The sequence below is a fragment of the Tenrec ecaudatus genome, chromosome 5, assembly GCF_050624435.1.
Source record: "Tenrec ecaudatus isolate mTenEca1 chromosome 5, mTenEca1.hap1, whole genome shotgun sequence".
In the NCBI taxonomy this organism is placed as follows: domain Eukaryota; kingdom Metazoa; phylum Chordata; class Mammalia; order Afrosoricida; family Tenrecidae; genus Tenrec; species Tenrec ecaudatus.
Window position 1 is genome coordinate 83268985 of NC_134534.1, and position 17650 is coordinate 83286634.

A 17650-nucleotide genomic window follows, 5' to 3' on the forward strand; every position below is an offset into this window, starting at 1 on the left:
AGTTGTGGCAAGGTCGGAACCCTGTCTAGTTCTTGGTCATGGCCTCCCCTCAGGCATGCTGCTTCTACAGTGAGTGCTATAAGCTACCTACATAAACTGGCTCAAGTAGAGTAGGGACTCTTGAAATGTCTTGATTTTTCTGGGTCTTTGAGTTTGAATGGGTCAGACATTTTGATGTATTTGTTATTAATTTTAACCTGCAACAAGAATTTTCATGTGAGTACTCGGCAAGTGATAAATTACCTACTTTTAAAATTTATGTTTGTTTTAACACATCTTATTAATGTTTCTAGTTATGATTCATTGTCATTTACTTCTACACTAGGGTTCTAGAAAGAACCAAGAAGGGAAAAAAAGCAAGTTTTGAAATGAAGTGAGAAAAATAGTTTGTTTTGAGTATTTTACAGTTCTATGAACAGCAGTAAGCAGTTCTCACAAATATCTAGACAAATATTTAATCTAAAAGTGCTCCAGGGGACTTGGGGGGAAATGGCGACATGATAGGACTCACCCGGCTGGAGCTCCTGCTGCCAGACCAGAAAATTGGGAGGTAAGGTGAAGGGAATGAGGAGGTGGAGTCCTGGAATTAGAACTAGGTTACCAGGGTCTCTCCTGAACCCCTTTTTTGTGTGTGATTTTCACTCACAAAGCAAATCAAGAATTCTTTAAAGCGCTCTAGGGTTGGTGATCCTGCGGGTGCCAGCTGGAAAGCTTCTCGCACCCTAATTCGGAGCAGTAATTTCTCCAAGCTGATGTCCTAAAGGGGACAGAATCCCAGACACAAGGAGAACCCCATGCTGGAGCTCTCCACATTGTTGGTTGCCTTGAGCTCACAACCTGGGGAGTGGCGGTGGCAGGTAGCCATAATTTAGAGTAGAAGAATAAGCAGATATTTACCTGCAGTAGATCTTGGTGTGGGAGAAAATAGATGGGTTGTCGGAGTCTAGGGAGCAAATTTAGTTCCAGTTGACTGAGAAAGAAACAACCCCCCTGATAAGCTGGATCTCCCCCTCTGGAGGTCAGCCTGACAGACCCAAATCAGAGCATATCGCAAGCATAATATAAAAACAGGGTGAAATGTATATTATTTGTTAAAAACACAAACCCCAGTCTTGCTACTCAGCTCCAAGGAGCACTTAGGCAGGGGTGGGGTGGCCTTCACATGAATCAGCGTAAGAAGAAGCCTAGCTAAGGAATGCCAGAACTCGGCTACAGGGCCAGGCGGCTTTTTACATAAAAAAGACCCCCTGTAGCAAGTCTCGCTTTCAAACAGCATGGAGCTGCAGCCCAGAGACTGGGAGACAATTTAATTTGATTCTATTTTAGCTGGTCAGAGGGATAAAAAAAAATCCTCTGATCTAGTAGGGCACCAGCAGTCTAGATACAACAATAAGCCCAGTTTCTCTCTTAGTGATTCTACACACAGCTGGCGAGGTCCTGCCTGTCCTGGGGCCCTAGACAGGGCTGTGGGAACACCCCAGCCCCGACCCTGCTGCAGTGCTACATACAGCACAAGGCCGTTATACCAGTGAACTACAGCTCTCAACTGATGCCTGGCCATGGGTGCGATCTTGCCTTTAAAAGTAATCCCACACAGCATCTGTGGAACCCTACATCAAACGGGTACACCACCCTGCTACCTTGAGGAAGAGTTGGAACTCCTCCAGTCTCACAGACAGGAGATTAAGTTTCAGCTATCTCCTTACTACTACACTATTTCTTCTCACTTTATTCACCAGCCCTTCTATCTTTCCCACCGTAATCAGTCTCAATAAGCTCAGGTTTGTGTTGTTTTTTTCTCTCTTCTTTTTCCCTCTTTCTCCTTTTCTCTCCCACTCTCTCCTATCATATGACACTACTGGCTTCCAGGTCACTACCCTACGCTTAGGGCAAATCAACCCAAATAGCAGGAGGAACTTCCACCTGCCCTCCGTGGGAGTGCTGTATACCACACAAGGCAGCTGGGACAGTCATCTACACCACGCTGTGCTGCTGAGGAAACCTCCGTCGAACCTCTAAGTCGATCTTGTCAACTAGGGCAATTGTGTCCAGCACCACTGGGTCCCTGCATTAAAAGGGCACACCAACCTGCCATTGTGGGGCAGGGTCTAAACTCCTCTGGCCTGACAATTAAGCAATCAGGGATCAGCTATCTCTTTATTCTTTATTTCCTCCTTCTCTCTCTCTTCGCTCTTTACTACCACAGCCAATCTTAGTGAACACAGTTGGGGTTTTCCCCCTTCTTTCTCTTTTAATTTCTTTCCTCCCTCTTTCTTTCTTTTCTTTGCTTCTCTCTCTGCTTGTATGATTCTCTCTTCTCCCTCTCATTCCTTTCACGTGCCACTGCTGGTTCCCAGATCCCTACCCTCTGCCTAGGGCAACCCTGCCCACCCAGTGGGGAGAGCTACAGCCTGCCCCCTAAGACAGTGCTGAACACAGCACGAGTCAGTGCTACGCACAACACAGCATGGGGTCAGCTATCTCTTTATCTATTTTTAAAATTCTCTCTCCTTTTCTTTCTTTTTTCTTTCTGTTCTTCTTTCACTTTATCTCCTTTTCTCCTCTTCTCCTAGCTCTTCTCTCATTTCTACAACAGCCTCAGTAGATTCAGTTCTCCTTTTTTGTTGTTTTCTTTTCTGCTTTTTTTTTTTTACTGGTTTCACTTTTGTTTACTCTGAATTTTAGCTATGTGTGGGTGTGTGAGTGGGTGTCAGTTTGCTTGGCATTGTTGCTCCAGTCTGTGTCTTCCTCTTTCTCTCTTTTTCCTCTCCTTTCATTCTCTTTTGTGTCACAAGCCACTAGTGGCCTCCAGGCCACTCCCCTCTGCCTCGGGCAACTCTAAAGGCCCAACTGGGGGAACTTCCACTCACATTTATTGGCTTGGAAAGCAGCTGGGGTATTCACACTGGTCCTCTTCCATACACCAAGCAGAAGATGATTCACCCCTGAAAACAGTGGGGGTATCCCCAGCCTTAATCCTGAGGCCCTACAAGTGACTGGGGGAAACGTCTGACTACCACTGGCGGGGCTCCATGCTACTGCGGGAACATCCACCCAACCTCCAAGGAAATCTCTGTCTATGGTAATTCCCCTGTCAGCTACAGAACTCTACACCAAGGAGGGTATACCCACACGACCTCCTCAGGACTCCAATTTCAGAGAAAAACACCACAGGCCAGCCAAGGTGCTCTAAGAACAGTGAAGCCTACTCAGAGATCAGCCAGGGAAGCAAAACCATTGTGGGCCCACAGCAACCCAACCAGCATCACATGAGAGGAATATCCAACACACATTCCAAATAATGGAATACTGGACAGCTAGGATAAGAGTGAAGCCACAGGAAGACATAGTGATAGCCTGACCCCTTAGTACGGCAGGTAGTTCATAGAAGTACTCATACGAATTCTCCAAGAGAGAGCCCAGGGCTCTTTGACTCAGGAAGATAGCTCCAGGCACCTATAAAACAACACGTAAACAGCAACCAGTTCTAATAGCTTCAATGAAAAAGCAGGAGAAACAGACAATGCCTGAAGAAGTCATGAAACTAACACTGGGCATAGAAGAAGCAGATATTTACCTACCACAAAAGAAATTTTCAAAATGCTGCTTGAAGTCATAAAGGATATGAGGGAAGCAATGCAGAAAAAAGATGAACTGATAGAGGAGATAAAGGCAACACACCAAAGGGAAATACAAATGTTAAGGGAAGAAATAACAAAATCCATTGACAAATTGACAGACTTTTCCAATAGGCTTGAGGAGGCAGACAATCGCAGCAGTGACCTAGAGGATAATGAAGCAGACCTCAGCAAATGGGAAAAGTAGTCAAATAAGATGATCAAAGAAGCTGAAGAAAACTTGAGAGCTATGTCTGATGATATGAAATGAAACAATATTAGAATAATTGGACTACAAATAAGACACAACAAAGAAGTCTATAGCAAAAATATCAAGGAAATTCTTAGAGGAAAATTACCCCAGCTTAATAAATGAAAAATCAGGCAACCAATTAAGAGGCTGAAATAACACCAGCCAGACTACTCCCATGAAGAAGTCACCAAGACACATAATTGTCAAATTATCCGAGTATGAGGAAAAGAAGAAGATCATAAAAGCAGCTAGGGGAAAGCAAACAGTCACGTATAGAGTACCCCAATAAGAGTATGTTCAGACCTATCAGCAGAAACAATGAAGAGGAGGGAATAGAGTAACATATTCCAAAAATTGAAGGAAAACAGTGCAAACCCAAGAATACTCTACAAAACCAAATTATCTATTAAGATAGATGGAGAAAGTAAGAGTCTTCCCAGACAAGGAACCTCAAAGAATACATAAAACCTCAAAGAAACTCAGGCCTACAAAAGATCCTTGCCGATCCAATATGGGCAGAAGATCAACACTCACCGAGGGCGAAAAAGAGACCATCACATAGAACAACTCCATCCATAGGTCAAAAAAGAGGAAACAGCCCCCAGGATAGCATCAGTTCAATAGTGGAAAGAAGGCAAACATAGGCCATACACACAACACAAGTGGATAAGATAAGCAGATAGGAAAAGATCCAACATGAAAGGTACAAGATGACATCACAGAGTCCACATAGATATAATAACACTGAATATCAATGGCTTGACCTCAGGCATTAAAAGGCAGAGGCTAACAGACTGGCTCAGTAAACATAACCCATCAATCTGCTGCCTCCAAGAGACTTGTCTCAAGTTTGCAGACAAAAACAGGTTGAGAATTAAAGGCTGGAGATAAAATATACCACGCAAGTGGTAATGCAAAAAAACAAACAAAACCCAGGGGTAGCGATCTTAATATCTGACCAAACTGACCTCAAGTTACAGGCCATAACAAGAGACAAGGAGGGGCACTATATAATGCTCAAGGGAACAATAGACCAAGAACCAGTGAGCATAACAAGTGCATTTTCACCTAACAAGAGACCTGTGACATTGTAAATCAAACTTTCCAAAAAATGAAAAAAAGAGATCACAGGCTCAACAGTTATAGTTGGGGACTTTAATACACCATTCTCTGAAAAAGACAGATCATTGGGAAAGAAACTCAACAAGGAGCCTACAGATATAAATTTCCCAATTGGACGATTTGACTTGATAGATATTTTCAGAGCTTTCCACCCACATGCAAAAAAATTTATTCTTTTCAAACCCACATGGAACATATTAGAAAATAGACCACATGCTAGGACACAAATTGAACTTGAGTAAATTCAAGCATATAGAGGTTATACAGACATCTCTCTCAGATCACTGTGCCATAAAGTTGGAAATCAACTGAAGGATGGAGAAGAAAACAAGGGCAAACAATTGGAGGATGAACAATTTCCTATTACAAAAGGAGTGGGTATTGACTCAGATCAGAGATGAAATTAGGAAGTTTCTAGAAACCAATGAAAACGAAAATATGATGTACCAAATCCTGTGGGATACAGCAAGGGCATTTATCAGAGGAAGGCTAGTAGCAATAAATGCACACATTAAAAAAGAAGAGAGACTCATGGATGGTATGGTGACACAAAACTTAAACCAATTAGAGCAGAATCAAAAGAATAACTACTAATTGCAAGAGGATAGATATAATAAAATCAGAGCTGAGACACAGGAGAGGGAAAACAAGAACACTATGGAAAAAATTAATGCCACTAAAAGTTGGTTCTTTGAAAGAATTAACAGAATTGATAGAGCTCTGGCAAACCTAATCAAAGAAAGGAAGGAACAAACAACATTTGCAAGGATGAGGGATGAAACAGGAAACATTACAAGGGACCCCAATGAAATCAAAAGGATAATTACACAGTACTCTGAAAGTCTATACTCTAATGAATTCAACAATTTGGAAGACATGGACAGATATTTGGAAACACAAGCCCTCCCTAGACTATCCCAGATGGATGTCAACAACCTCAGCAGACCCATAGCAATGGAAAAAATAGACAACGTAATCAAAGGATTACCAACAAAAAGTCCCCTGGGCCAGATGACTTCACAGGAGAATGCTACCAAGCATTCAGGGAAGAACTGACACTAATCCTATACAAACGCTTCCAGAACATAGAAAAAGACGGAAAACTCCCAAACTCTTTCTATGAAGCTAGTATAACTCTGATGCCTAAGAGGGGTTTAGGAGAGGAGATGGGTTAATTAGGGTGCGAGGTAGTACCGATGAAGACCATAGCTTTCCCCCAGATCCTGGATGCTTCCTCCCCCCAACTACCATGAACCGAATTCTACCTTGCAGGGCTGGATAGGGCAGAGGCTGTACACTAGTACATATGAGGGCTGGAGGCACAGGGAATCCAGGGTGGATGATACCTTCAGGACCAAGGGTGTGAGGGGAGATGCTGGGAGAGTGAAGGGTGAGTGGGTTGGAAAGGGGGAACTGATTACAAGGATCCACATGTGACCTCTTCCCTGGGAGAGGGACAGCAGAGAAGTGGGGGAAGGGAGACTCCGGATAGGGCAAGATATGACAAAATAACGATGTATAAATTACCAAGGGCACATGAGGGAGGGGGGAGAGGGGAGGGAGGGGAAAAAAAAAAGAGGACCTGATGCAAAGGGCTTAAGTAGAGAGCAAATGCTTTGAGAATGTTTGGGGCAGGGAATGTATAGATGTGCTTTATACAATTGATGTATGTATATGTATGAACTGTGATAAGAGTTGTATGAGCCCCTAATAAATTGTTAAAAAAGTAAATGTCTAGAAAAGAACAATGATAATATATGTACTAATATGTCTGATACAATTGATGTATGGATTGTTACAGAGTTTTAAGAGACCCCAATAAAATGATCTTAAAAAGAAGGAAAAAAAGTAGGCAAAGATGCCACAAGAATTGAGAACTATAGACCAATATCCCTAGTGAACATTGATGCAAAAAATCCTTAACAAAATACTGGCCAATAGAATACAAAAGCATATTAAAAACATAATTCACCATGACCAAGTGGGATTCATACCAGGGATGCAGGGATGGTTCAACGTACAAAAGACCATCAGCATTATTCCCCACATTGGTAGGAGAAATGTTAAGAACCACATGATAATACCAACAGATGTGGAAAAAGCATTCAACAACATCCAGCACACATTACTGTGTAAGACACTCAAGAAGCTCGGAATAGAAGGAAAATCCTCAATATTATACAAGCCATATATGAAAAACCAATAGCTAACGTGGTAGCGGAGAAAAGATGAAAACAATTGCACTGAAAATGGGGACCAGACAAGGATGTCCCTTGTCCCCACTCCTACTTAATCTCATACTGGAGAGCCTAGCTAACAACATAAGACAAAGGAAAGATATTAAAAGTATTCAGCTGGGGAAGGAAGAGGCAAAAATATCATTATTCGCAATCAATATGATTCTATATATCAAAGATTCCTTAAACTCCTCCACAAGTGGAGTGTTGGAAGCAATAGAGGAATATGGCAGAGTGGCAATATACAAAATCAACAAACAGAAGTCTATTGGACTGCTCTACACATCAGACAAAATCACAGAAGAGCCAATTAAAAAGGTAGTAAGTACCCTTTGCAACAGCGAAGCACAAATTCAATTACCTAGGGATATCCCTGACTAAAAAAACAAAAAAATTGTATGAGGAAAATTATAAAACACTACTTCAAGAAATCAAGAGTGACCTCAACAAATGGAAGAAAATCCCATGCCTGTGGATTGGCAGACTGAATATAGTAAAGATGTCAGTTCTGGCCAAGGTACTATATAAGTTCAATGCCATCCTGATATGAATACCACCATCTTCCTTCAAAGAATTGGAAAAACAGATTACCAACTTCATATGGCAGAAGAAGAAGCCCAGAATCAGCAGAGAACTCCTCAAGAAGAAGGACAAAGTAGTTAAAACATTGTAGTACTGGTATAATGACAGATATTCAGACCAATGGAAAAGAGCTGAAGACCCAGAAATAAAAACATCAGCATACAGGCAACTGATCTTTCATAAGGGCCCCCCCAAAATTAAATGGGAAGAAGATGCCATCTTCAATAAATGGTGCTGGAAAAATATGAATATCTACCTGCAGAAAAATGAAGCAAGATTCTTACCTCACTCCATGCACAAGAATAAACCCAAGGTGGATCACAGACCTTGAGATAAAACCCCAAACAATTAGGGCCATTAATGAGGGAATTGGGACAAATCTGAGAACCTTGGTACAGGGAATACATCGTCTATCAGAAATAGGGAAGGATACAAGTACAGAGGAGTCACAAATAGACAAGTGGGATATACTGAAGATAAGACACCTGTGTATATCAAAGGAATACACTAAGAGAGTAATAAGGGAGTCCACCGACTGGGAAAACATCTTTAGCAATGACACATCAGACAAAGGCCTTATTACTAAAATCTACAATACTTTGCAAGCTTACAATAAGAGAAAAACTAATTGCCCACTGAAGAGGTGGCAAAGGACCTGAACAGAAGTTTCGCAGTCTGAAATCGGAATGGCCAATAAACATATGAGAAAATGTTCCCATTCATTAGCCATAAGAGAAATGCAAATCAAAACAACTAAGAGATACCACCTAACACCCTCAAGGATAGTTCAATTAAAAAAATCAGAAAATAAGTGTTGGAGGGGCTGTGGTGAGATAGGAACTCTTATCCACTGCTGGTGGACCTGTAGGTATGTACAGCCAATATGGAAATCAATTTAGTGATTTCAAAAACAGATGAAAATTGAGCTACCATATGACCCAGCCATCCCCCTTCTGGGAATATACCCAGATGAGGCAAGAAACAAACCACGGCCAGACATCTGTGCTCCAATATTCATTGCGGCACAGTTAGCAATCACAAGGAGTTGGAAACAACCCAAATTCCCATCAACAGACTAATGGATTAAAAAGCTGTGGTATATACATACAATGGAGTACTATGCATCACTAAAAAGCAGCGATGAACGCATGAAGCATATCGCTGCATGGGAAGAACTGGAGGAAATTATGCTAATTGAAGTAAGCCAAGCACAAAAGGACAAATATAGCATGAGTCCGCTTAGGTAAGTTTATTTTATAAAAAAAAGAAAGACAGAAAAGTAAATGCAAAAGGGAATAAGCTGTATACAAACACTTCAGGGTTGAGGTCCAGGTAGTATGGCAGGGGCCAGACCAAATCCAGGGGTACATATGGTAGCCAACTAAAAAGGGGGCAGGGAGGGAGGAAAAGGGAAAGGAAAAAAAAGATGTGTGGTTGGGGAATAGGGCACTGACCCACCCAAGGGGAGGGTATTGTTTGTGTCTCCACAGGGAAAGAGGGACCAGATTTAAAGCCAAAATCAGATGAATACAGTGTGCTGGCAAGGAGTGGGGAGCCAGTGGAGGGGCCTGACGGCTCGGACCCCATACCAGCTATGTGGACAACTGCCCCTCCCCACAGAATAATTTACTTTAGAGGATGGCACTGAAGCTGCAGCTAGGGGAGAGGGACATGTCTGATCAGAGAAAATGGGAGCAAATGAAGAGGGAGGAAGAGAGAGTGGAGCACCTCCTGGCTCACAAGGCCTGGAGGATAATATCCCTGCCCTGAAGAGCCAATCCACAGAGTGGACAATATGGCTGATTCCACTATGAGGCATGCCATCCATTGCTGGCTCAGGGCCCTGAGGTGGACAACACTGGAGACTCAGTGTCGGGACTGGCCCAGACTGACCCTGTGTCACCGAGGCAAAGCACTAAAGGTGTGGGGCAGAGCAACCGTGGGAGCAGAGCAGGGAGCCCCCGAGGGAGCACAAAGGACAGACTCTGGGGCCAGAGCATGGTACCCCATCGACCTGACTGAAGGACACGCCTAGTGATAAAAAATCAGACCTTGATCTATTTACAGGTTTTTCTTTCTTTAAAATTTTTTTCTTTCAATTAATGTATTCTTTTATGGGTAATTGGTTTTCTTTTTAGTTTCATCGCTGTGCTCTCAGTCATCGCCTATCTTGCTATGGCTTGATTTTGGGTGCATATCATTATCTCTACAGATCTATCTAGGTAAGATAGACTGGAAGAATAGTCTGGAGGAGAAATAACGGGACCAATGGTTCTGGGGGGACATGGGAGATGGGGAGGTGGTGGTAAGGAGGTGGTGCTGACCAACCCAGGGACAGGGGAGCAACAAGTGATCCAATATCAGTGGCAAGGAGGGTGTAAGAGGCCTGGTAGGGCAAGGTAACCGAGAGAAATTACTGAAACGCAAATGAAGTCTGAGCATGATAGTGGGACAAGAGGAAAGTAAAAGGAAATAGAGGAAAGAACTAGGTGACAAAGGGTATTTATAGAGGTCTAAATACTAAATGTACATATGTAAATATATTTATATAAGAGTATGGGGAAACAGATCTACGTGCATATATTTATAGGTTTAGTATTAAGGCAGCAGATGGGTATTGGGCCTCCACTCAAGTACTTACTCAATGTAAGAACACATTGTTCTATTAAATTGGCATTCCAGGATGCACACCTTTCCGACACATTTGCTGAAGAAAAATGTGTGCATAAGCAAATATGGTGAAGAAAGCTGTTGGTGCCTGGCTATCAAAAGGTATAACGTCTGGGATCTTAAAACAAGCAGCCATCTAGCTGAAAAGCATCAAAACCCACATGGAAGAAGCATACCAGCCTGTCTGACCACAAAGTGTAGAAGGTACCAGTTGTCAGACATCAAAGAACTAAAAATCATATTAGAGGGTGCCCACCTTCCTGAAACAATCACTGAAGACAAACTTGTGCATGAGCAAATGTGGTGAAGAAAGCTGATGGTGCCCAGCTATCAAAAGATATAGTGTCTGGGGTCTTAAAGGCTTGAAAATAAACAAGCGACCATCTAGCTCAGAAGCAACAAAGCCCACATGGAAGAAGCACACCAGCCTGTGTGACCACAAACTGTCTAAGGGATCAGGTGTCAAGCATCAAAGAACAAAAAATCATATCATTGTAAATGTGGATGAGTGCAGAGTGGAGACTCAAAGCCCATTGTTAGGCAACTGGACACCCCCTTACTAAAGGGTTGTGGGGAGGAGATGAGCCAGTCAGTGTGCAGGGTAGCAATGATGAAACATATAACTTTCCTCTAGTTCTTAAATGCTTCCTCCCCTCCACTATCATGATCCCAATTCTACCTTACAAATCTGGCTAGACCAGAGGATATACATTGGTACAGATAGCAACTGGAAACACAAGGACTCCAGGACAGATGACTCCTTCAGGACCAGTGATGAGGGTGGTGATGCCTGGAGGGTGGAGGGAATGTCGGACAGAAAGGGGGAACCAATGACAAAAATCTATGTATAACCTCCTCCCTGGGGGACAGACAGCTGAGAAGTGGGCAGGGGGAGACTTCATAAAGTGCAACATATGCCAAAATAATAATAATTTTTGAATTATGAAGTGTTCATGAGCAGCCAATATTAAGGTCTCACGTAGAAGGCAAATGTTTTGAGAATGATGATGGCAACAAATGTACATATATGCTTGACAGTCATTTACCATTAGCTGCAAGCAGTGTCCTAAGACCAACATATATTTGGGAGAGAAAACTTGGGAGAAATCTTTCTGTTTCCCACACTCCTTATAGATCCATGTGACAAACTGGGTGTTTTCACAAGATTTATGTTCAAGTTTTGACTTTATAGCTAATTTTCTGTTTCTTCAGAAGACAAACACATTCAAACTTGATTGTTCTTTCTCATTTCTAAATCCAAAAAGAAAACACTAATGATGTTTATTAGCAGCTATTCACCTCTCTAGTATAATTCTGATATTGCATAATACCTGTAAACACCGTGAGTGTCAAGCGCATGTTGATGACTATTCGACTTTATTGTAAACTATATACTTTATTGTATATAGAGTAAATAATAAGCCCACTGCCACAGAATCAATTCCTGACCATAAAAAAGCAAACAACAATACTAACAACATAAACTCTTTGCTACTAAGTAGATTCTGACTCATAATGACCCTGTAGGAAAAGATAAAACTGCCCCTCTGGGAGCTGGAGACTGTTTGTGAGAGTAGAAAGCCCCATCTTTGTCCTGCACAGTGACTGGTGGATTCACTGATGACCATGTGGTTAGCAGCCCAATGCTAACTAACATACAGAGACCTTATAGAGGATTTCTATATAGCCTATAATCTTTACAGAAACAGGCAGCCCTATATTTCTCCAATGGGGGGTTATGAGGGGTGGATTTGAATGACCAAATTGTGGTAAGCAGCCCAAGGCCTAAACCACAGCACCACCAGAGCACCTTGAGTAATTAATAAATGTATCAGTACCATGATTGCACTTTTTTATTTTATGGAGCATGATTTATGACATTTTAGAATAGGATATGTAAAATCACTTTTGGGGGGCACCCATTCTCATATAACTATATTCTTTATCTAATATACAATGTGCAGCACAGTGGCGACCTGAGGATAGAATTCTGACTTTCTGTGCAGGAAGCTCAGGTTGGATTTCCAGTCAATGCGACTCATGCAGTCATCACCCATCAGTCAGAGGAAGCTCGCATGTTTTTGTGAGACTGAAATTTATTTCAGTACAAATTTCAGCAGAACTTCAAGGTGAAGAAGGAAGGCTTATTAACAATCCATGAGATGCAGATGACACAACCTTCCTTGCTGAAAGTAAGGAGGACTTGAAACACTTGCTGATGAAGATCAAGGGTTGCAGCCTTCAGTATAGATTACAATCCAATGTAAAGACCAAAATCCTTACAACTGGACCCAAAGATGAGATCTTAATAGACAGAGAATAGATTGAAGTTGTTAAGGACTTTGTCTTGCTTAGATCCACAATTAATATTCTGGAACCAGCAGTCATGGAAAGAAAAAAAAGGCGAATCTGCTTCAGAAGACTTCTTTAACGTTTGAAAAGCAAGGACATTACTTTGAAAATTAAGGTGCGCCTTAAACAATAATGGTATTTTCAATAACATCATATGTGTGTGAAAACTGGACATTGAATAAGGAAGACCAAAGATTAATTTATGAATTTGAATCATGGCCCTAGGAAAGAATATGTTGAATGTATCACTGTCTTCCACATGAACAAGTAAATCTGTCTCAGAAGCACAGCAAGAATGCCCTTTAGATGAGAGCATGATGAGACTTCAACTCAAACAATGTGGACGTGGCATCAAAAGAGATCACTCCCTAGAGACAACCATCATGTTTGGCCTTTGGAGGATGTAGAGACACAATGGCTGCAACAATGGGTTCAAATATAAGAAACATTGTGAAAATGGTGCAGGACTGGGCCGTGTTTTGTTCTTCTGTGGTCTATTTTAGATTTGATATGTTTCTAGTATTTCCTCTTGATTGTGTTGTTCCCCGCATAGTGAGTCATATGATTTTCTGATTAAAAATGGCCAGTTCCTTTCAGCTCACTAATGCATAGAATATTGATATTTATGCATCCCTTTTCATTTTTGACCACTTCTGATTTCCTTAGATTCATACTTAGCACACCCCAATTTCTTCTCATTTGTAGGTTTTTGTAGCTGTTCTCTTCATCTTGACACCATGTAAAGGCCTTCATCCCCAAAATGACATTGCTATATCAACCATGAAGTACAATGCTGTCTGTGATAGGATGGTATCTGTTTGCCTTCATGGAAATCCAGTCAACACAATTCTTATTCAAATGTATGACCAGCTGCAAAAGCTAGTGATGAAGAAATTGAAGAATTCCACCAGTGATATCAGTTAACATGCAATCAAAAGCACTGATAATTATTGATGATTCCAATGCAAAAGTATGAAAGAAAGAGGAAAGAACAGTATTTGGAAAATAGGGACTCGGTGACAATAAGTCAGATAGAGATAGCATGATAGAATCATTCAATACCAACAACTTGTTCATGACAAATATATTTTTCAACAATGCAAACTGTTACTATACATGTAGGCTTCCCTCTATGGAATACACAGAAATCGAATAAACTACATCTGTGGGAAGGGATGATGGAGAAGCTCATTATCAGCAGCTACAAGGGCAGGTGCAAAGCATGCAACGGACCAACCAATATGTATGTTCAGGATAAAGCTGAAGAATATTAAGATGAGTCCATGAGAGCCAAAATACTACCCTGGATCTGTCCCACCTGAATTTTGAAGCAAGAATCTCAAAAACAGATTTAATACATTGGACACTAATGACAGAAGCCCTTATGAGCTGTGGGAGAACATCAAGAACAACACTCATGAAGAAAGAGATAGCTCACCCAAAGACAGGAAAGAATGGAACCATCAAAGTGGATGTCTAAAATTTGCCCTTGATCATGGAGAAGATAAAGTAAATGAAAGAAATGATGAAGTAAATGAACTGAGTAGAAAACATTTAAAGGCAGCTCGAGAAGACAAACTAAAATAGTATAATGAAATGTGCAAAGACCTAGAGTTAGAAAACCAAAATGGAAATACACTCTCAGTATATCTTGAACAGAAAGTACTGAAGATAAAAACAAAAGCCTCTGTTGGCAATATCGACAAATTCTATGGCAAAATATTGAATGCTGCAGGAAGCATGAAGAAAAGATGGAAAGAATACACAGTCGAAAGAAAGAAAGAAAGAAAAGAAAAGAAAATGATTAGGGCAAAGAATGTACAGATGTGCTTTATACAATTGATGTATGTATATGTATGGACTGTGATAAGAGTTGTATGAGTCCCTAATAAAACGTTTTAAAAAAAAAGAATACACAGTCACTGTACCAAAAAGAACTAGTTGACATTCCAACATTTTAGAAGGTAGCATGTGAGCAAGAACCAATGGTGCTGAAGGAAGAAGTTCACAGAAAGCATTAGCCAAAACAAGGCTCTAAAAATTGATGGAATACAAAAGGACATCTTTCAACAAGCCGATGAAATACTGGATGTATTTACTGGGCTCTATCAGGAAACTTTGAAGACAGCTACATTACCAACAGGCAGGAAGAGATCCAAATATATATCCATTTCAAAGAAAGGCACCCCAACAGAATACTCAAACTATAGAACACTATCACTGATACCACATACCAATAACTTTTTACTGAGGCCCATCCAAAAACAGTTGCAGCAGTACATTGACAGGGAGGTGCCCGAGGTTCAGGCCAGATTCAGAAAAAGACCCGGAAGAAGGGATATCATTGCCATTGTCAGATGGATCTTGGCTGAAAGCAGAGAATATAAAAACTGATGTTTACTTGTCTTTTAGTAATGCCTTTATCCAAAGGTGCTAAACTCTGTGGATCCTAACAAACTATGGATAACCTTGAGAAGAATGGCAATTCCAGGACACTTCATTGCACTTACATGGAGGCTGTAAGTGGATGAAGAGGCAGTTGTGGGAACAGACCAAGGGAGTTTTTCATGGTTTATAATCAGGAAACGTGTATACGAGGGCTGTATCCTCTCCCCGTACTTATGCAATCTATAATCCGAGCAAATAATCAGAGAAGCTGTATTATGTGCAGAAGAATGTAACAGCAGGATTGGAGGAAGATTTATTAACAACATGTGATATGCAAATGACACAACCTGGTCCACTGAACGTGAGGAGGACTTCAGGCACTTGCTGATGAAGATCAAAGATTGCAGCCTTCAGTATGTATTACAACTTAATGTAAGGAATACCACAATCCACACAACTGGACCAATAGGTAACATCATGATTAATCAGGGAAAGGTTGACGTTGTCAAGGATTTTGTCTTGCTTGCATCCACAATCAATGCCCATGGAAGCAGCAGTCAAAATACCTCAGGTAAGTCTGCTGCACAAGACCTCTTTATTGTCTTGAAAAGCAAGGATGTTACTTTGAGATCTCAGGTATGCCTGACCCAAGCCGTGGTATTTTCAATTGCATCATCTGAATGTGAAAGCTGCACATTCGATAAAAATACCGAAGAAGAAAGGGTGCATTTGAATTGTGGTACTGGAGAAAAATATTAAAAGTACCATGGACCACTAAACAGACAAACGGATCTGTTTTGGGAGAAGTTTGGCCAGAATTAGAATAAAGGGTGGCAAGACATTGCCTTACATATCTTGGACAAGTTGTCAGCCGAGACCAGCCCCTGAAGAAGGACATTGTGTTCAGCAAAGTAGGGGGCAGCCGAGGAGAGGAAGGCCCTCGAGGAAATGGGTTGGCACGATGGCTGCATCAATGGCCTCAAGCACGGGAGCAATGGTGAGGATGTCCGACAGCCTGGCAGTGCTTCATTCTGTTGTGCCAAAGGTTCCTATGTATTGGAATGAACTCTAAGGCACCCCAACAAAACAACCTTGTTTTCCTCAATGACTGTTGTCATAAATGCAACATAATTAAAATGCCAAATGATTTTAAGAATTATTTCATACAGCCACAAATGACCTTTAACCATGAGGTAGTGCAATCCAACTTTGCACTGAAAAATCATATATTTTCAGGCCTGTAAAAAAAGTACACAATATGCAAGAAATAGCACCAAGATTTAAAAAATGACGTATCCACAGATGCTCCAATGATTTTAGCTTGATTCCCTTAGCACATTGGGTCTTAGGCAGTACCTAGACTATTTCAGTGGCCCTGGGAAATGGGTGTTTCTATTTTATCAAAGTATGTCTGGAGAGTACTGAATCAGCAATATCTATTTTTGACCCATTGTATACAGGGCACAGGAGCCTGTTTGCATAAGGGTGATATAGTGAGCTGCAATCTACAACTTGGCAGTTTAGTGGATCCAAGGGAGAAGGACAGCGCTTTCTACTCCTGTAAACAGTTTCTGTCTCAGACTCTCACAGCGGCAGTTCTATCTTGTGCCATAGGCTCACTATGAGTCAGCATCAACTTGATGGCCTTGAGTGAGTGAGTTTACAGAGCATTGGGCTACCTGTTGCCATTTTCTACACAAAGTGTGCAGTGGCAAAGATATACATAATAGACCCAGTTTAATAATTATTGAGTAATCTTGGTACTTTCATATATGAGAAGAAATCAGAAAGCTGATTCAGACCATATGCCTGGATCTCAAAGTGTCTTAATTGGGTTTGCCCCATAGCACGTTTTGAGACAAATACATAGGGGCAAATAATTTACCTGGGAAGTAAAGGACTCAGGAAAATGAGATAGGTAAGGACAATATAAGGGTATTAAAGAGCTGATTAAGAATATTAATGACCTTCAAAGAAACCTTGATGATCATCTCTTAGAATTGTTTCCTCAGGAGCAACGCTCTGGCATCAGGCAATGAGACAGAGGGGAATGAGATTGAAAGCTGTCAGCATGCCTTGACAACACGAGTCCTGCAACAGGGGGCAGGATTTTAAGCATATCTTCTATAATAGTTGAAGTACATACGAGATGGGCTTTGTAATGGGAAGGCTGGGTAGTCCCAATGAGACTGTCAAGAACACCTGACAGAATATACAATCTTAATATGAGCCACAGAAGAATTATTATTGGGATAGCAAAGGCTTGGAGGGAGACTTGGTAACACAATGGTTAAGCACTTATCTGTTACTGAGAAGCTTGCATTTTTTCCCCAGGGGAGAAAGATTCCAGACTTGGGCTTCTCAGAAGGCAGATCTACTCTGTCTGGTAGGGTTGCTATGAGTCAGTATCAACTCAAAGGCAATGGGTT